Source organism: Ambystoma mexicanum, chromosome 1p (assembly GCF_040938575.1).
Source record: "Ambystoma mexicanum isolate Mex_15411 chromosome 1p, UKY_AmexF1_1, whole genome shotgun sequence".
NCBI classification, from domain to species: Eukaryota; Metazoa; Chordata; class Amphibia; order Caudata; family Ambystomatidae; genus Ambystoma; species Ambystoma mexicanum.
This window is the reverse complement of record NC_090921.1, coordinates 1,403,732,982-1,403,753,919: the sequence shown is the minus strand read 5'-3', so window position 1 is coordinate 1,403,753,919 and position 20,938 is coordinate 1,403,732,982. Positions and strand designations below refer to the sequence as shown.

The 20,938-nt window shown below is 45.7% G+C and overlaps 1 long non-coding RNA gene across 1 annotated transcript in view; it reads left to right on the top strand.

Annotated features, from left to right (window-relative positions):
* Positions 1–20,938, top strand: part of LOC138578923 (uncharacterized) — a 43,764-nt gene that overhangs the window by 5,413 nt on the left and 17,413 nt on the right. The window contains exon 2 of the long non-coding RNA XR_011304002.1: positions 8,243–8,386. This is a non-coding gene — a long non-coding RNA (uncharacterized lncRNA). The remainder of the gene's footprint in view (positions 1–8,242; positions 8,387–20,938) is intronic.

Here is a 20,938-nt window from a genome sequence, read left to right as displayed (position 1 = left end):
CCTTAGCAACCTTCACTGGCTCCCCAGTGTATGCACAAATCACCTTCAAGTCTCATTGCTTTATCTGTAAGGCAGTCACACTCAAGTCACACAACTACCTCGCAGAGAAAATCAGTATCTCCAGTGGACAGCACACCGCCAGAATCCAGGAGACGTGTAGGCATGAAATGCAGCACTGCAAAAAGGAAGGACCAGAAAACAAGCCTTCTCTGCCTACTCCCCAACACTATGGAACCTACTCTGTGACAGCATCACACTCACCCGAAGCTACAACTCAGAAAAGAACTCAAGACCCACCTCCTCTAGGAGTCTCTCCTCCTCAGCAACTAGGTCATTGCGTCACCCCTTTTGCCACCTGTCTCGCTAGATGCCGCCTGCCCCTCTCTTTGCTGCCACCCGGTACAGCTGTACCCCTCCTCTGTGCCCCTCTGTATCCTACCCACCCGCTGTATATGTGTTTTGTTGTTACCTCTTCAAAGCGCTCTGTTATGCATATGTACTGTTGTATAACTCTGTAGAGCGCTCCGTTGCTTTTCAAAGCTAGGTTCCCACTCAATAAATACCATAACATTAATAATAATAATAAAAATAATGATAATAAATAGGTAAATATACCACCAAACGTTAGTCAAAACTACAGAGCGAAGACATACGCTATTTGATTGGCCTATGAAGGTTCTGCAAGGACTTTTAAGAAAAACAACATTGAATGTGATAAGGGCATGCTGCTCCAGTTTCAGAGTACACTTGCCAAAATGTGCCTCTTTGCTCTAGGCAGAGCATGCTCTGTCTGCAGCCCCCTGCACGCCCACATGCGTGCCATAAATCAGTACTTAAGCGGGTACAGATTGTTTTACTACTTACACACTCAGCAGGAGGCCAAGTGAAGAGGCAGCTTCAATCAGCCAACGAAAATACAACTTGGTTAACAGGAAAAAGACAGTGCTGGAACTGTAGAATGGCAGTAAAATGTAATCCTGGGCAAACTTGCATGGCTATTTGCCAATTTAGACGAATTGTGTGTGTTTTTTATTCCCGCAAATCGTAAGATCTTTTCCTAATCTTTTTCCGGTGCAGGATGAGGTCACTGATTCCAAAAAATCTTGCGGCATGGAACGGAAGGAAGGCATTTGCCCTTCCCCGCAAGGGTCCTATCACATGCTCACAGCCCTCCTGCATTGCAGGGCAGCGGGGCATGCTAAAAGTCTTTTTCAATGCCCAGCGCTTTTGAAAAGCAATATATTCTTGGGGTGCAGGGGATGAGTCAATGTGGAGCAGTGAGGGGTGGAAGGAGGAATATGGGTGTTTTAGGAGTTGCAGGGGAATAGTTTGTAACCCCAAATTTGATCGGAAAATATTGATGGAAAAATAACTTTTGTAATGATATCCAAAAACATAAAGAGGACACATTTGGGAAGTCCGTCCAGCCTTGATAAAAAAAGAAGTGGGACTATGAAAAGTCAAAAATAGTGGGACCCAGTCTACATTAGTTCCTGCTCACTTAGACCTCTGAAAGTTTCTCTTAGGTGCAGTAATTTGCTGTGATGCTCTTCCATTTACAATAAATATATCTTTCTGGAGAACTCTTTATATGCTATCCTTACAACACTCCCATTTGCTGAGTTGTGGCCTAATGGATATGTACAAAGTCTCTTCTAATGTGCATATTTGTGGCAATCTCTAGATGAATACCATTAAACTTTTTAAAATCTTCCCAACACGTTAATAAGAGTTGAATGACTAAACATCCTTCTTATTCGATACAAACTAAGAGATTTGCGGGTATTTGCCAATCCACAAAATCTGTGTATGGACACAGAGCTCCAAGGTTATTTACAACTTCTAAGTAACATAGAGTAGAGTATTTCATTTTTTTTAATGCTAGCTCACATCATCATCCCTCTCAATACTGATCGCTTGTTCGCTCTGAGGCAAACATTCTTCCAGCTGTAATATGGAGGCAGTGGGAAACCTGTTTGGGAAAACACACACTGATAAACAGTTTGTAATGTGTTGTAAACAAAATAAATTTTGTGCAGCTTAATAAACATGTCTTAAATAACCAGGTTTGTGGTTTTAAATAAACTCTTGCTTTCCTGTGCTCAATCACACCAGTAAAGTAAATTAACGGTTCCATGTAATAATGTCGCCACAAAAATATCGCCATGCAAAAATATCACCGAAAGATTGTCGATTTTTGTGGCGACATTATTGCATGGAACATGCGGGGGACACCCCCGCAACACCCATTTTTTTTTTTTGCCCCTATCGCCACATATATGGTCACCCAAATAATATTATATTATAAAAGAAGGATAAGATGGTAAACTTTCTCTACTTCAACCCCTCCTTCTCCCCCAACGATTAGACACCTCTGACAGATTCTCCGGCACTACAGGTCTTGACGACATAGACTGCGTGCAACATTCCAAATTTCAAAAAACATTTTTGTTTAATACAGAATATTTAAATTAAAACATAAGATACTACCCACACCTAACACAGTGTACAAAACTACCACTAAAACCTACAAAATCTAAAAAGCTAAATTTCAAATAAACCACTTACAAATGGACACAGACGAAATCACATATCACAGTACATAGAAAAAACCTAAATGTGTCACTAAAACAACATATAATCCCAACATGTTTCTGTTGTTTAAAGCCCCTTTCGGGCGAACATTCTTCAGGGGAACCTTTAAAACATCCACTATTCTTCTCAACACTGTGTTGAATGGGTAGTTTCAGGCAACCAGCCTGCAAAGAAGGGAAACAGAGGAAACTAATCAGATCCCCAGGGGAGGGGGTATTACCAAATGTAAAAGTGGAGTTGACTCAGTCAAGAGAACAATTCCACAAAAAGGTTTAGAAATTAAACCAATTAGATTTACCTTAATGTGGTGAATCTTCAACGCACGTCTGTAAATGACAGATAGGCTCATTTTTCTTCATTGAAAAACCAAGATACTTCAAAAGGCGTCTCAATCCGCCGAAAATATCGTCACACCTAGAAAGGACACATCACACTACCAATGAGCCACAGATCACTACAGGACAACAGTCATGAATTGTTCAGGATATATTAAATAAAAATTACCTTCACGCAAGTGAAGCCACCCACAACGTGGGGCAAGGGGAGGAAATCCCTTGTAATGACAACCAAGTCTGCAGATGATTACAAAAGAGGACGCAGAACCAATCTGTAATATAAGAAGGGCGGTCACCAACCATCTCAAAGAGCATTAAAATTCACTGATACACCACGGCTCCCAAATGTGTAAAAAAGGGGAAGAAAAGAAACCATTTCAGGCCCAGCCTAGGTCGTGCATTAGAGCTCATGCTTCCAAACAGTAGTGTCATACACCAGCGGTCTTCACAGCCATTAAATGTGTAAAAACATGCTGAACGTGACCAAGTAGTGAGAGATAGTACACAACACCTCAACGTTCAGTAAGTAAAAAACTGCGGAAAAGGGATAATAGCCACCAACATCACTAAAAGTAATGTAGCTACTAAAGTTCAAGAACAACATGCTCACCTCTAGATTAGGAGAAACAAACTCCTCGCTAATGACTCGCAGGGTTTGAAAGAAGACCGTGCAGCACCAGCATGTGTTTTCACCAAGTGCAGCAAAACGCTCACCACTTCCTAGTAAACACTAAGAAAGGACTATACTTTTCGATTAAATACTAGCCGGCAAGAAAATACAGCGGCCATCTTTTACATGCAATCTTCCTAGTGAACACTAAGGAAGGACTACACTCTTCAGTTAGGTACTAGCCGGTAGGAAAAAACTAGCGGCCATCTTTGCATCAAACCACCCAACAACAAAGGGAAGCAGTGTTGAGAAGAAAGTGCACTGGGGGGTACAAAACCATTCAAAAGAAATCGACACAGCATTGCAAAAATCAAGCAACAGACATATGCACATTTTTGCAAATATAGATGGCACAAAATAAGGAAAATTCAAAAAAATTCAAAACACAGCCAAAATTGCAAACAATAGTCAGATTAACAGAAAACATTTATGTTTGGCTGACCAGATGCCAATCAATACTCTCATTGAGCCCCAGAACATTACTTTGCAATTTAAAAATAATTTTTTGTTCCAGGTTCAATAATTTCTGGTCTGTCTCGGCTTTCCTATGGCCATGCACCTTTTTCAAAATAAACCACGTAAAGTCATTGCAGCCATGTTTCATATCAAGAAAATGTTTCACTAAAGGAGCTGCAATCACTTGATTTCTGATGCAGCTCCGATGTTCCACCATACAGACTTTACATTGTCTGTTAGTCTTGCCTACATAATATAGGCCACAGGGGCATGTGATTAAATACACAACATTGGATGTGTTACAGTTGGTCATTTCATTACACACCCATTTCAGATTAGGTAAAATTTGTATATATCTAATTTCTTTAGTTTGGACACACATACTACATTTACCGCAAGGAAAATGCCCTTTTATTTCCGGTAAACCCCATAACCTGGTTTGTCTCACCAGTGGTGTACTTTTCTCAGTTACATCATTCCTGATCAAAATGTTCCTTAGGTTTTGACTTTTTCTAAAGGCCACCAAAGGGGGCAAAGCTTCTTTTCCTCTGTATACCTTTTTCCAAGTTTTCATCACAATAGATTAAATTTTGTACGATAAATTTGAAAAAGTATTAACAAAAACAGTACCAATCTTTCTCTTTATTTTCACATTTTTCTCCAAAAGAGCCTCCCGATTATTATTGTATGCTCTTTTTGAAGCAGTCTTAATCACTCTAGGTGGATAGCCTTTGTTTCGCAGTTTCTGAGTAAGTGCGTCCGCACTTAGACGGAAATCCTCTTTTCTACTACTATTCCTTTTTAACCTTAAAAACTGCCCAAAAGGTAAGTTGTTTTTCAAATGCTTAGCATGATGGCTGTTAAAGTGCAGAAGAGAATTCTTGTCAGTAGTCTTTGTGTAGGGCTTCACTTTTAACACTCCATTCTCATGAAAGATGGTAATATCCAGAAAATGTGTCTCAAAGTCACATATGGATCCCGTAAATTTCAGAAAAAGATTCTGTTGGTTCAACCAGGTCATAAAGCACTCAGCCTCTTCTCTCGTACCATCCCATACAATGAGTATATCGTCTATATACCTCAGCCACTTCCTCAACTGATGGATATAAGGATTAGTGGCTGGGTATATCACAATTTTTTCAAAATATTCAACATAGACAGACAAGTGCCTAGCATATAGCGAGGATCATGTGAAAAAATTGTTAGACACATTATCAATGCTGGCTGGCACCAGTGAAAATGAGATCAATATTAACAGCAATGATCAATGGGACGAATCGGTCTAATTAAGAAAACGCCTTATTCGTACTAAACTGCATGGAGCTATTATGCTTGAGTATTTGAAAAATCAGGCCCTTCCTCAAGGTCTCATAGTGAGAAATGAGCCACGTCTATTTTTAGACAATAAGGAATTTAAACTAAAATGGAGTTACATATCTAATAAATGTGGAAGGGACTGGTTAGTCCTGTTGGCAGGGTGTTCATTGTCCCAGCCCTGGCCGATCACTGTTACCATCAATGCTAGCATCAAAGGATGGGACTGTGGTAGTGTGGAAGCAGCCCCTTCGGGAGGAGTGGTCAGTCAGGGAGGCTTCCATGTCTTCCAACTGGGGGGAGTTAGCGGTTGCTTATCAGATCAGCGCTTGGGCCTTGACTGGGAAAGCAGTCCTATTGCAGTTAGACAATACCACAACAGTGTCCTACATCAACCGGCAAAGAGATTCCGGTCCAGAACCCTCAAACTGTTAGCAGGGGAACTAGGGATTTGGGTGGAACAGAATCTCCTGTCCCTCAGGGTAGTCCACATTAGAGGGGTGGACAACATGGTAGCAGACATACTCATCAGGATCTTCCTGTCCAGGGAACGTGATATTCGGGTGGACGTGTTACCATTTATTTGCAACAAGTTTAGGACCTCATGGTTGGATCTCTTTGCCTCCATCAGAACAAAACGTCCCCCAGTTTCTACTCCTAGTTTCTGTGTCCAAGGAACTGGGGGAAGGATGCAATGAATATGTTGTCTCCTGTATGCATTCCCGCCTCTCACCCTGACTAGGAGGGTTCGCATGAAAATAAAGGGGGCTAGGCTGCTGGTGATTCTGGTGTCCCCGTTTGGCTATGACGGCGCTGGTTTGCCTTCTCATGGAGTTAGATGTCTCCTGAGTTTTCGTACTACCAATTCATCTAATCCCAGGCCCCTTGTTTGGAAGTTGAAAGGAACAGACTTCAGAGGAGGGGCCTGTACTGCTGGCTGGTAGAGTCTATTCAGAGAGAAAAACGGCCTTCCACCATGAAGCCAAATGTATTTATTTATTTCAATTTTTTTATAAAAAGCTACATGCTCATAAGCCTAAGAGCGCAGCACAAACAAGACAAACAAAGAATACAGAAATCAGCATAAGGGAGAAACAATAAATGGTCCATGATCCGAAGAATCAACAGTACTATAGTGCAGCAAAGTCACCTATTAACTTCAAGTCAGAAGAAACCCTCAAAAATATAATTGCAAATGTACACAAGGCAAATTGCTTTTACCACACCCCACCAATATACAATATCTGCCATTCTTGTTACACCACTGGTCAATCTTAATCCTTCAAATGATATTAAGATCTAAAACTCTAACAACCCCAGGTCCAGTCTTTTGACGTAACCACGGCAGAAACTCATTCTTCAAAGAGTCCCTAGGTTCATTCCCCTTGTTACCTCCACATTTGTGATAAAAAAAAATTCTATGGTCCATTAGAGTATTCTAACGGACTCTTCAGTGATTGGAGGAAAACAGGTTTTGCCAATGGGCAAACTCCTAGGGAGACTGTGTTTGAGGTTAGTAATATCCTGATGGGCAGGGTATAAAGAAGCTTGAACCAACCTTCCTGCTCCAACCTGCAGCATTAGTATCGATAAGTGTGCTTTCTCTCCAATTATACTTGACACGATTGAAGAGCTTGCGGGTGGGATAACACTTTCTGCTTTTTCCTAAGTTTATCATACGGAGGTTGTGCCATATTCCTTAACTCAAGAGTCATCTGGCAGCAATTTTCCCTAGTATCTGTAGTGTTAATGCGCTTACCATCCGCCAAGGACTGATTTATGCCAATAGGGCCAACTCACTCAGATCATTTTGATTACTTTGAGAGCTCTGATTTATTCCAGTTTGGTCAATCTGATTTATCTTATCAGTGAACAGATTCTTTTGGCAGGATATTTCTGCTTTATCCGGATGAAATTGCAATGCAAATGTGTCCAACATATCTACCCAAGAGAAAAGGTCTGTGAAGTTTTTACATTGATTAAGCTCCCCAATTATCCTATCCTTTCTTCACAGCCATTGCGTGGGGCTAATCTTGTGAAATAGGTGGGTTTGTTCATCTCTCTCCTCCTTCAACTCTGATGGAGACTGCAGGAAAGGTTAGAAAATAGCTATACTCTCCACTGTTGATTGGTCAGGAGCTGTTGCGACACAAACCACTGTTGGCGAGTCAAGGGGCATCAAAGATGACAATAGGACATCCAACTTTCCAACACAGCTGTCCATATTCTTAGTTTCAGAGGGGCGCCTAAGCTATTTAGGGTTAACAATCAACTTAGTTGATAGTTCTCCATTAATAGAGGAAGTATCCTGCAAATGACCAAGGTCATCCTCACCAGCAAAAGGAAATGATCTCATATCCTGCAACCTCTGCCTCCTTTGTGCACTCAGTGCTAGTACTTCCTTTAAGTGGCTATTTTTAGACAGAGGGGTCATACATATAGTCAAAGTCTTTATGGACATTTTGTTAGCCTTACTTCTAGTAAGAGGTATTATAAACAGATAGGGGACACTATTCAACCATTTGTCCAAAAGGATGACTGCCCTCCCTAGCTGTTATTCCCGCGGAACCATGAAAGCATAGAAAATATCTCAGAAGTTACCACATAGCCATAGAAGAAAGAACCAGCCAATTGGCTAAAAAATAAATGTTACCAAACAGGCAACTATACAGTCGTTCCACGGTAGTCCTCCAAGCACCAAGAGCCGTGTGTCACTGTAGCCAGCAGCTTCGGCTGAGTCCCTCAACATGCTCACCCAGTGTCCTTGCTTCACTCAATCTGGATCATTTACCGAACTAGACAGGCACAGGAATAATGTGGACTTTAAGCCATAGAACACCTTCTAAATGCCTCTCATTTTCTCATGCCTCAGCAACCTCAGAGTGCATCGGATTCGAAACCCCAGGATGCCATCCACTTCTCATATTAACACGACTCAGAGATCATCAAGACTAAAACACTAAAGGAAAGCACCCTACAGCGACAGGCCGCAATGCTGCTGCAGCTGCTTCCAACGGTGAGTGCACATTTAGACGCTGACAATGGATATTTCAGGCACTGGGGAGTGTTCCAGGCCTAGTGCTTACAAAATAGGTTCTCTGCAATCAATTCTTTCGCCCCAGGGGTTCTTCAGTTCCTGCAGGAGTGTTTTGACCTGGGGTTAGCTGTGTCCACGCTGAGGGACCAATGGCTGCTCATCAGAGCCTTTCGGGGCACTTTGGATTTTAGTCCGAGGGATTGTTCCTTGGCCTCCTAACTGCTGAAGAGTTTCACTCTAGAGAGGCCCTCATTAGCCTTGGGGTTACTCCATGGGACCTTCCTCTCTCGTTTTTGTTGGGAAAGGGCAGCCCCATCCCACCCCCTTAACACTTTAGAGTGAGGTAAGATGCATTTGAAGCACTATGATGTTCTGGGGGGAGGTGGGATGGTGAAAGTACCACCTCCCAATACAAAGGACCCCCCTTCAATATAATCAAACATATTCAACCCACATAGTGTAGCGCAGGGCGCAAGCAGCATTTCCATTTTGCGTAGATATTAGTAATCATAGGTAGAAGGGAAGGCCTGTGCGGCGAATACGGCATTGCATGCAATAGACCCAAATTGCGAGATGAGGGAAATCTTCAGCCATGCCAAGCTCTCATGAGGAAAGACCACACCCCCAACCACGACAACACCTAGTCATTGTTCTAACAGTGTTGCAAAGATGTGTTTTTTACTCAACATGAATGTGCCTCTTGATTAAAAATAAATACCTCTTTAGATCTGAATGAGGCCAATATGGCTAACAAGCCAAATCCTGTCGATTTTTTAAAGATCAATGGCCTAGCAAACAATTCAATGCTTAAACTCATGTTACTTAATACCAGATCCTTATTAAAACATGCCACTTATATTGCCACTTATATAACTAAACATGATATATATATATATGTGCTATCACACAGACTTGGCTATTTAAGGCAGCCGGGCCCACTCTATCCCTCACAATCCCTAATGGATACAACATTTTGAGACAGGATAGAGAAGAAGGTGAAGGCGGTGGCGTAGCTGCCATCTTTAAGTCTACGCTAGACATTTGGGAGGCAGACATCGATTGCATTAGTGGTTGTGAAACATTCACCCCAAAATTAGGACGAAACCAGAAAATACCCTTAATATAAATTTATTTTACAGACTGCCTAATCCCATGAAGGATTTCTCCTTACATCTGAGTAACTGGCTACTTTTATTACTTAAACCTAATACCAAAGCTGTCATAATGGGAGACATGACCTGTGATTCGGCTACAAAAAAAGGTCCACCAGCCAAAAGCCTGGAAAAATCCCTCAGCAATATTGGATTTTTACAGGGTGTTAAAGAGCCAACACATATTAAGGGAAATATCCTTGACTGGATAGCCACACATGACATATCCACGACTGATCCAGTCGTAAACCAGTGTCCATGGTCAGATCATTCCTTGATTCATCTGAATATCATATGTGAAAATCAAATGAAAAATATATAAATAAACAATGTAAATGTACACATAATACTAACAAACTCATACCAGAAGCTATGAAGAAATGGCTGCTGCCGTTTATAATGTTTGAAATGCCAGATGGTGCAAATATAATCTTAAATGTTAAATGTTAAATGTTAAAGGTATTTGTACCGCACACCGTCACCAATGGAATTGGTCCCCAGGTGCTCAGGCGGATCTGTAAATGACAAAGGTGGGATGGGTTAGTAAGGTGAACGAGGGAGTAGGATAGTGAGAGGAGTGGTGTTCTGTTGGCAGCTTTAGCTCAGTATACACCGGGTGCTGAGCTTTGGTGCGGGTATCGGATCGGAGTCAGTCCGCATGTGCTGTTGTTCCGGCTTATGTGTTGTTGCAGTGTTGTGAAGTGCGTGCGGCTTGTTGTGCGAGAGATGGTTGTGTGAGTTTTTTGAGTGAGATAAGTATGCAGAGTTTGAGATTATATTGGTTAGTGGGTTACCTGACCTTTATCATGCTAACATTCACAGTTCTGTCTGTCTGAGTGTGGCACTGTTTGCCCTTACATTCCCATCTAGATGTGGCGCTGGCCAATGTTTGGGACTCGATCCAGGTGTGGTTGTGCCAACATTCACAATTTCATCTAGATGCGGCGCAGGCCAGAGTCTGGAGATCCGTCCAGGTGTGGGTCTGCCAACATTCACAACTCCAGGTGTGGCACACGCCAGCATTCACGTTCTTCTAGGCGCGGGCATGTTGCCTTCAATCAATCCTATCCAGATGTGACGCAGGCCAACGTTTATCTAGGTGCGTCTGCCGGTCTGGATATGTTTGTCCGGTACGTACAGGTGGGAGAGTCACTTGAGGACTTTTGTCAGGGTCTCGGTGTGTGGTCAGTCTCTGCAGCCTTCCTTGGTGGCTGTTTTCCATGATTTCTTATGCTCTGTTAAGTGGTTGATTCTTTGGTTTGAGTGTTTGTCCAATTTGAGATTGGCCGAAGTTGGAGTTATTTCCATCATTGTTTTAATGTCTGGGCATTCTAGTGCATTTCCGCTGTGGTTACGCTTTGAAGAGCCATGATTTGAGGAGTTTCCTGAATGCTAGGTGGTTTGTTGTATTCCGTATATTCTTCGGTAGGTCATTCCAGGTTTTGGGTGCCTAGTGAGAGAAAGACGATCCTCCGAGTTTTTTTCTGTTGTAGGGTTTGGGTTCCAGGCATATGTCGGTGCTTGATCTTAGTGTTCTTGTCGGTTGATGTAGGCGTAGTTTGTCGTTTAGGAATTCTGCGCCTTGTTTGTGTATTGCTCTGTGCGTGATGCACATGGCCTTGAACATTATTCGTTGTTTCAGTGGTAGCCAGTGTAGCATTTTTAGCACAGGTGTGATGAGTTCTCTTCTGGGTAGCTTGAGGAGGAGTCTGGCTGCTGCATTTTGTATGCGTTGCAGTTTTCTTTTTAAGTCGTTCGGGCATGCCCAGGTATAGGCTATTGACATAGTCTACTCTGTACATGATCAGAGCGATGATGGTAAGTGTTTTGTTGGAGAATGACAGGAACGGAAGGATCCTTTTTGCTGCTCTCAGGAGGAAGAAACATTTCTTGATTACCGAGTTTACTTGTGGCTCGAGAGTGAGATTGTTATCCATTAGGACCCCTAGGTTTTTTTACAGTTGATGATGGTTCTGGTGTGGTGCCGAGCTCTCTTGGCCAGGGGATGTAGGTGATGTCTCCTCCCTTTTTTGAGACAATCATTATCTCTGTTTTGCCAGGGTTGATTTTGAGGTGGTTGAGGTTTATCCAGTTGAATATATCACAAAGGCAATTCTCTAGGGTAGTATTTTCTTCTCGGGTGTCTTGTATGTTGAAGATTATTTAAGTATCGTCACCGTAGTTGTAGCATGTGAGGCCGTGTTTTTTGATGAGTTTGATTAATAGGTACATGTAGATGTTGAATAGGAGCGGGAAGAATGATGATCGTTGTGGTACTCCGCACGTGGAGACTCTGGGTTTGGATTTACAAGGTTTCATCCATATTGTTTCTGTTCTGTTTGTTAGGAAGGATTTGATCCATAGTAGGTCAGTGTCTGTTATCCCTAGTGCTTCTAGTCTCTTTATGAGGATGGCATGGTTGACAGTGTCGAAGGCTGCAGACAGATCAAGGAGAATCAGGGCGGTGCTGTTGTCTGAGTCTGCGTTTGTTTTTAGGTCGTCCCATATTGAGAGGAGAGCCGATTCTGTTCCTCTCATAGGTCTGAATCCAACGTCTGCCTGGTCTAGTAGGCAATGCTCTTCTATGAATTCTTGGGTTATTTGGTAGACGTACGTTTCTAGCAGTTTGGCTATGTAGGGTATGTTGGAGATGGGTCTGTAGTTAGATAAGTCCTCAACGTTTCCTGTTGTGTCTTTGAGTAGTGGATTGATGTAAGCCGATCTGAAGGCCTGCAGTACTTTACCTGTTGAGATTGAGAGATTTAGTAGGTTCCTGTGGTATTCCATGGGGGTTCCTTGTTTGAGAATTGTTTTGTATATGTCTGGGGGGCAAGGGTCTTCAGGAGAGCCCGATTTGTTGCTTTGGTTCACCAGTTTGACGAAAGCCTCAACTGATATTTCTGGGAAGTTTTGTAGCTTGTTTGCATGTTCCTCGTCTGTGTCAGTGGGGTTTGAGCTGTGAACGCTTGGTCTGTTTTGTATGGTGTGTTGGATGGAGGTTATTTTGTTTTTGAAGTGGTCTCCGAGGTCCTCGCAAAGTGTCGTCGATGGGATTGGGGTGTTGTTGCAGACCGGTGGGTTTTATATTTCGTTTATGATTTTGAATAGTTCTTTTTGAGCGTTTGGTGCTCTGAAGATTCGGTTGTCGTAATGTTTCCTCTTTGCTTTTTGTATTTCCTTTTTATATGCGCGGATCTGTTGTAGGAATTTCAGTTTGTTTGCGGTGGTTTTGTTGGTCCTCCATTCAGATTCTAGTGTTCGGTTTTTCCTTTTCATGGCGTTGAGTTGTGGGGTGAACCATTTTGCTATAGTTTTCTTGCGTGATGGGGTGAAGGGCTTTTCTTTGGCGATGTCGTCAAGGGTTGTTGCGATCCAGGTGTGAAGTAGGGCAACTTTTTTGTCTAGGTCTGCTTCTTCTATGGTTGATGCTTGTGGTTTGCTGAGTTCAAGGAGCTCGGTTAGGTTGGAGTTTTTTTATGGTTCTCCAGTTTTTTTTCATCATGATGGGTTGTTTTTCTTGTTGCTTTTTTGTTGGAGCTGCCGTTGTGATTACGAACGGAATGATGAGGTGGTCCCTCGAAAGTATTTGAATTGCGGGTGCCGTGGTGATGAGATCCTTGTTGGCGAAGATTGCGTCAAGTGTGTGCCCTGCTGAGTGGGTTGCTCCTTTGACTAGTTGTTGTAGGTTCATGGCTGCTAGTTGGGCGGTTAGGGATTGTTGTGTGGTTGTGGTTTCTTCGTCAAACCAGATGTTGAAATCTCCGAGGATGATCAGGTGATTGTACTTGATGGCTAGGGTAGTGATTTCTTCCGTGAAAGCGTCTATGAAAGTCGCATCGTAGGTTGGCGGTCTGTATATCAGTATGAATTTCAGGTTGGTTTTGGGGTTTACTGAAAGTCATAGTGTCGGGGGGTTTCTCCCGGGGTCGGCTGGGCCTTCCGCGGACCTCTGGGCTGGAAGGCCCCAACTCCTCCAGCGTATCCCAAAAATGAGTATGAGACACACACAAGAAGCAAGGTGTTACTGCTGTTTATTGAATAACGGCAGGGATGGGTCTAGGATCGTACGTGTCCGTCCAGACTCTCGAAATTCGTGGGGCTCGCAGGCCCCTTTTGCCTCAGTATGATGCGCTACTTGCGTCACCTGGGAAAGTTAGCAAAAAACCTATCGCCACTCTGGATTGGTCCCTCCATTGGTAGGGTTAGTATAGCATACGTATAGAGAACGCTGTTAGTGGTTAAGGGTCAGTCAGGTTGTCCCTTCTATTAGATACTTGAAAATTGTTACACAAAGACCCCTAACGATTGGCTAATGTTAGTGGCGTCAGTGATGAGTGCCCCATGTTCTGATTGGTCGACTCGCGAGCCCCCCAGCCTGGGACCATCGTTGTTCCCAGCTCGCGGTGCACCTGTCATTTGCAACAATATGTAACTATGTGTTTGTGCAGACAATGCGTGGATTTTCTCATATGCCTGAGAGCAGACCATTCCCATCGCTGTAGGTGTCCATTGGGTCATTTCATTGTTGCAGCCTGTGTCTCAAACGTGGGACCCAGGCGACTTCTCCCTCCTGGGTCTGGCACCCTGTCAGGTTTGGCTTGGTCACGTGAGGAGAGACCTTGGTTGAGGGAGAATTCTGCACATTTAAATTGTACTTTCCACTGTGTGTCTGGCTTAGCTTGCAGGTGCGACCTTGGCGTCGGCTGGTGGCATGCGAGTTGCAACATCGCTCCCTTGGCTGTCAGTTCTCGCTGGGCGTGTTCTGCAGGGTCAGCAATTGTACTCTTGCTCGTTCAATGTTCGTGGAGGCTCGTGCTTGTGGCCTACTTGGGCCTGGTGCATAGGTGGGGATGTTTAATGCACGGCACTTTAAGTTGCGGTATCACATTGCTTCATAGGCGGGACCATGTCTACGTTGTATTTTCATCACAATGCAAGGGTTAGGAGAAGCGTCAGCAAGCATTTAGATGAGTGTTTTGTGCGTCTTGCGTTTCTGCATTTTCGAAAAACCTATGTGAAAAATAATAAAGGTGCGCGTCAGTGGGTGTGTCCGTCACCTACGTCATAGCACTGAGTATGTTCTTCGTGTGGATTGGTGTGGGGGTGTACATTCTGCATGGTTGCACGGTTGTTCTGACAGTTGGCTAGGTTGTCATGGCATCTCTAACAATGTGTTTATTTACTGTTGAAGGGTTTAGTCGAGTTCATCCATGCCGCAGGTGTCGGCTTGAGCAGGGCAGGCTGGTGTGCAGGCTGATGGGCACATCCGTATGTTCCTGTACCAGGGTATTTGGTCGTCTGGTAGATAGGCAAATTCATCTCATGGCGGGTGTCTGGGTCGCGATCCTCTAGGCCAGGGGCGCGAGGAGATTGGGGGGAGTCTTTTCTCCCATTCTCCCACTTCAGTAGTATTAAGGATTCGCATTTATCGATGTTTAGTGGATCTTCCATTTTGATGGCCAGTTGTTCCTTGTGGATGATCGCTAGTCCCCCCCCCTCTTTTGGATTTTCTGTTTGTTTGGATGCATTTGAAGTCTTCAGGCAGGCAGTTGTTGAGGGTGATCTTGTAGTTGTCGTCTAGCCATGTTTCAGTTACAAATAGGATGTCTATGCCTCCTTCTGACAGGAGGTCATATATTTCCGTTGCGTGTTTGGACATTGACCTTGCGTTTATTAGGTTACAGTGGATTCTCTGGATGAGATTTTGTTTTGAGGTTATTTGTTGTTCGGGTTTGTAATTGTCTGTTTGTGAGGTTGCTGCATTGATGTCGGTAGGATGAAGAACGGAGACAAGTGCTTCTTCATTGAAGCGGTCTAGTAAGTTGATAACAGGGCTGATTAGTCTTGGTGTTTTTACTGTGATGCTACTGGGATGAAGATCAGCGGTGGTTTCTTCTTTGGGTCCGATTTTTGGATGGGATGTGGCATTTCTGGTTGTTGGTACTTCGCCGTATTGTGCGGGGTGTAGTGGAAATCGATGTATGAAATCGATCAAAGCGTGAAGAAATTCAGGATACTTTGCAAAAAGCGGTGGATACACTGGCACCCAGCAGAACTAATCTACTACCTCAAGTCAAAGAAAAATAAATATTTTTATAACTAGAAACATTCTAAACTGGAGAGTAATAGACAAGTCTTTCTAGAAGTGTTTACATATTTAAAAAGGCTATGATAGTAGCAAAAAAGAAAACATGCTGGATCATACAATTCATAAAGCACAGCATGACTCTAAAGAATTGTTTAAAATTCTAAAATAACTAGAAACACTGTGCCCACCCCTGGAAAATCTGCCAATTAAAAACACAGAATTGCGTACATCTATTCAGACAGCCATGCAATAAATACATTGAATATTATTAAACAAAATATGGAGGTCAAAGGAACAGAAGCAGTTCCTGTACAAACATATAATAGGAAGTTGCCGAAAAAACTGGAAGTAGCTGCTTTCAAGTTCCATCCAGTCACGCAGACAGAACCATCCGAAATTATTGATAAGCTTAGACCAACCAATGTAAGGGGGATTCTTCTCCGGCTGAACCTTTCAGCGCATGCTTAGCTGTCTTGATCTAAGCCCTTACCAAATTTGTAACACTATGTTCATGGGAAGTCATGTCCTGGATCACCTACAACCCGCATGGATCTCTCTGTTGTTGAAGAAAACCGGTTTGTGTCCCTTCAATGCGCTCAATTATAGGCCCATAACTACTAGTCCTCTTTTGCTTACAATTGGCGACCGTGTTGTGTATATCCAGATTTCAGAATTTCTTAATAACCTTCATGAGTGGCAATCCAGATTTAGACAGGGTCACGTCATGGAGACAGCCGAGCTTTTTTCTTGAAAAGAACAAACTAGGTGAGTTCACGTCTTATTTACAAGAGGCAATTTGCATGGAATGCTGCACTGCACGCAATTTTTGAACAATTTAGTTTCCCAGCCACCCATCAGCAACAGTGCCCACGGGGCTCACAGCCCACCGCATGGGCGTGCAACACTATTCCTATTCCCATTTGGTTGAAGCATATACCATCACTGGTTACAGTACGGAACTCCAAGACATAAATGACCACAACTTAAGCCCATGCTTTCTTATTATCATTTCCTTTTTGCTTGAGATGACCTTTCACAACACACACCAGGCATGCTAATGCTAATAGGTCCACTGCGGTACACCAGCACTGTAATCATCTAAAACCAGAATTACAAATGTGTTTTTTTGTAGCTAATCGGGAACACAAGACGATTGCGTCTTAACTTCAGAAACAGATCACACATGCTCAGCTACCTTTGAAAGACATAGGGCCTCATTCCGAGTACGGCGCTAACCAATGGTGCTATTAACGCCTTGGTTGACGCCGTACCCGGACCGGCAGCGCCTTGGTGGATGGCGGAATTACCGCCCCATTCCAAGGTTGGCGGGGCGGTAATTCCCCATTCACCAAGGCTCTTCCCCATTCCCAAATCAGCCCCCATAGGGCTCAATGGGAATGGGGAAGATGCAAATAACGGTGACCGTTCATTATGGTCACCGTTATTGGCTTGGAGGCCCCTTTGCGCCCTCGACTTTAACACCTGCTCAAAGCAGGCGTTAAGGGCGAGGGCGCAAAGGGAACTCGGAGTATGGCGGTAAGGGATCACTGCCACCGGTCTCGTTACCGGTGGCCGCTATCCCTTACCGCCATACTCGGAATGAGGCCCATAGTTGAGAAGTGGGTAAGCAATGGGATTCACACATGGCACCATTTGACATAGATCTTCGAGATTAAATGTCCAGTTGTGCTCAGTTTGGCTTCTTTACCGCATATGTTTAAGAGTTAACTCAAGTCCACTCCTTTTGACACACATGGCTTTCTATTGTTATCTTTGGTGGAAATTACACACCGCAAAGAAGTTGTCTTTAAGACTGGAACGGCACTGCCACCATTTGTGACAGTCAACAATGCAGTTAATGGGCAATAAGGAATGTGTAACACTTATTGGGCCAATTCGTAGAATTCACCGCAGAAGTAGCAGCACACGCGCCTAGCACAAAGAGGGAGCATGCACACGTGTGCGGCAGGCGCAGTGCAATTGATGGATTCCCTACCCATTTGCAGCTGTGGCACAGCGAACATCCAGCAGTGCCAGTTACGCCCCTAAGAACACCATTTGTGCCAGAAAAAGCCTCAGACATCCCCAATATGGCACAATGGACCGCGCTAACCCTGCACCAGCATACAGCCCCCCTACAACGTAATTGCGTGAAAAAATTAGCGTACCCCGCTTGCGCCAGCCAAAATGCAAAAAAACCTGCCTGTGCCCCTGCTTCAATATGCGTACCCCGCTTGCGGCATCCAAAATGTGTGAAAATCTACTTGCACACCCCCTTAAATACACATACCCCGCTCGCGGCAGCCATAACGAGTGAAAATGTATCCGCGCACCCCTATGAATACACGTACCCTGCACAGCCACCCAAATCGCCTGAACATCTCCTTGCGCACCCCTCAATACACGTACCCCGCTTGCACCAGCCAAATCACGTGGAAAGTGCTCTGCGTGTGGTGAGAGATGTCAGGGTGTCCCCCCTGTGGTGTGGGCTGCCTGCGGGGCATGGTGATGGGTGATGGGCTACCTGCGGGGCATGGTCATGGGTGATGGGGGATCCCCTGTGGTGTGGGCTGCCAGCCGGGCATGGTCCGGAGTGATGGGTGGTCACCTGTGGTGTGGACTGCCTGCGGGGCATGGTCATGGGTGATGGGGGGTCCCCTGTGGTGTGGGTTTCCAGCAGGGCATGGTAATGGGTGATGGGCTGGCTGCGGGGCATGATCAGGGGTGATGTCTGGTCCCCTGTGGTGTGGGACACCTGCGGGGCATGGTCAGGGGTGATGGGTGGTGCCCTGTGGTGTGGGATGCCTGTGGGGGATGGTCAAGGGCGTAGGGGGGTCCCTTGTGGTGTGGGCTGCCTGTGGGTAGTGGTCAGGGGTATGGCTGGTCCCCTGTGGTGTGGGCATGGTCAGGGGTGATGGCTGGTCCCCTGTGGTGTGGGCTGCCTGCGGGAATGGTCAAGGGTGATGGGCTGCCTGTGGGGCATGGTCAGGGGTGATGGGTGGTCCCTTATTGTATGGGCTGCCTGTGGGACATGGTCAGGGGTGTAGGGGGTTCCCCTGTGATGTGGGCTGCCTGCGGGGTATGGTCAAGGGTATAGGGGGGACCCCTGTGGTGTGGGCTGCCTGCGGGACATGGTCAAGGGTGATGGGCTGCCTGTGGGGCATGGTCAGGGGTGATGGGTGGTCCCTTATTGTATGGGCTGCCTGTGGGACATGGTCAGGGGTGTAGGGGGTTCCCCTGTGATGTGGGCTGCCTGCGGGGTATGGTCAAGGGTATAGGGGGGACCCCTGTGTTGTGGGCTGCCTGCGGGGCATGGTAAGGGGTGATGGGTGGTCCCCTGTGGTGTGGGCTGCCTGTGGGCATGGTCATGGGTGATGGGGGTTCCCTGTGGTGTGGGCTGCCTGCGGGGAATGGTCAGGGGTGATGGACTGCCTGTGGGGCATGGTCAGGGGTGTAGGGGTGTCCCCTGTGGTCTGGGCTGCCTGCCTGGCATGGTCAGGGGCATAGGGGGTCCCCAGATGTGTGAGCTTCCTGCGAGGCATGGTCAGGGGTGATGGGCTGCCTGCGGGGCATGGTCAGGGGTGATGGGTGGTCCCCTGTTGTGTGGGCTGCTTGTGGGACATGGTCAGGGGTGTAGGGGTTTCCCCTGTGGTATGGGCTGCCTGCGGGGCATGGTCAGGGGTGATGGGTGGTCCCCTGTGGTGTGGGCTGCCTGCAGGGCATGGTCATGGGTGATGGGGGATCCCTGTGGTGTGGGCTGCCTGCAGGGCATGGTCATAGGTGATGGGCTGCCTGCGGGGCATGGTCAGGGGTGTAGGGGGATCTCCTGCAGTGTGTGCTGGCTGCAGTTGGTGCACGCGGGTCCTCGGCATGCGGGTACATGAATCAGTGGGTATGCGAGTGCGCTTTCCACGCGATTTGGCTTGCGCAAGTGGGGTACATGTATTCAGAGGTACGCAAGTGCGCTTCACATGCAATTTGGCTGGCGAGAGCGGGGTACGTGTATTCTGGGGTACGCGGGTGCACTTTCCATGCTATTTGGCTGGCGTGAGCAGGATACATGTATTCTGGGGTACGCAAGTGGGCTTTTCACGCGATTTGGCTGGCGCGAGCGGGGTACGTGTATTCCAGGGTAAGCAAGTGCGCTTTTCATGCGTTTTGGCTTTGGGGTGGCCCCTCCCCATGCCCCACAGGCAGCTCACACCACAGGGGACCCCACCATTAACCTTGACCATGCCCCGCAGGCAGCCCACACCACAGGGGACCCCCCAATCCTCCATGACCATGGCCCGCAGGCATCCTGACTCATGACCCCCACCAGTGACGGGCACCTGCAAGCAGGCCCTGACTCATGTCCCCCCACCAGTGATTGGCACCTGCAAGCAGGCCCCGACTCATGCCCTCCCAACCAACACATTGTCAAAACATACATGCATGTAGCAAATATCCACCCAAATGACACCTCATGCTACCTCCCCCACAGTGCAACTCCACACCCATCCATTGTCCCCACTTCCCAGTACAGGCCCCATGGCATATCATTGTTTGTTTGTTTGTTTGTTTGTTTTTATTATTTATAATGTGCGAGGGTACCCAGAGGTATCAGGGCACAGCATTTACAAGAAATTTCGAGGCTTAGTTGCAGTCATCATAACATATCCATATACGTAAGACAATAAGGTAAACCAATGCTATATACAAAGCAGCAGTGAGGTAGACAGGCATTATATGCAAGTAGTAAAGTAAGCACACGTGGTTACAGTGTGTGCGGGTAGCGCAGCATTTAGTTGTCCTAGTGGGCCTCAGTTTGCAGCCATGAAACTACCTTGGAGCGGAAGTTCTGGTAAGGCAGGTCCATTCTGAGATTAGGAGGCAGGGAGTTCCACAACTTGGCAGCTTTTACCGGGAAGCTGTTTCCCCCTATGGTGGCCCGTTTGTAGTTGGGAATGGATAGGCAGTCTTTATATGCAGTTCTTACGGGTCTTAAAGAGGATTGTCTGTGAAATCTATTGACCAGGTAGGTTGGGGCAGCATTGTTGAGAGCTTTGTGGGTGAGTGATGCCGTTTTTAAGAGAATTTTATCTTTAGTGGAGAGCCAGTTGTTCTGTTGGCTGAATCCTGTTATGTGTTCTCTTCTAGAGATGCCCAGAGCTGCTCTAAGAGCATTGTTCTGGAGGATTGGTATCTTGCTGGTGGTGGCCTTGGACAATCCCAAGTAGAGGGCGTTGCAGTACTCAAGGCGGGACAATATGAGGGCTCTGGAAAGTGTAAGGCAGCTATTGTCCGAGAGAA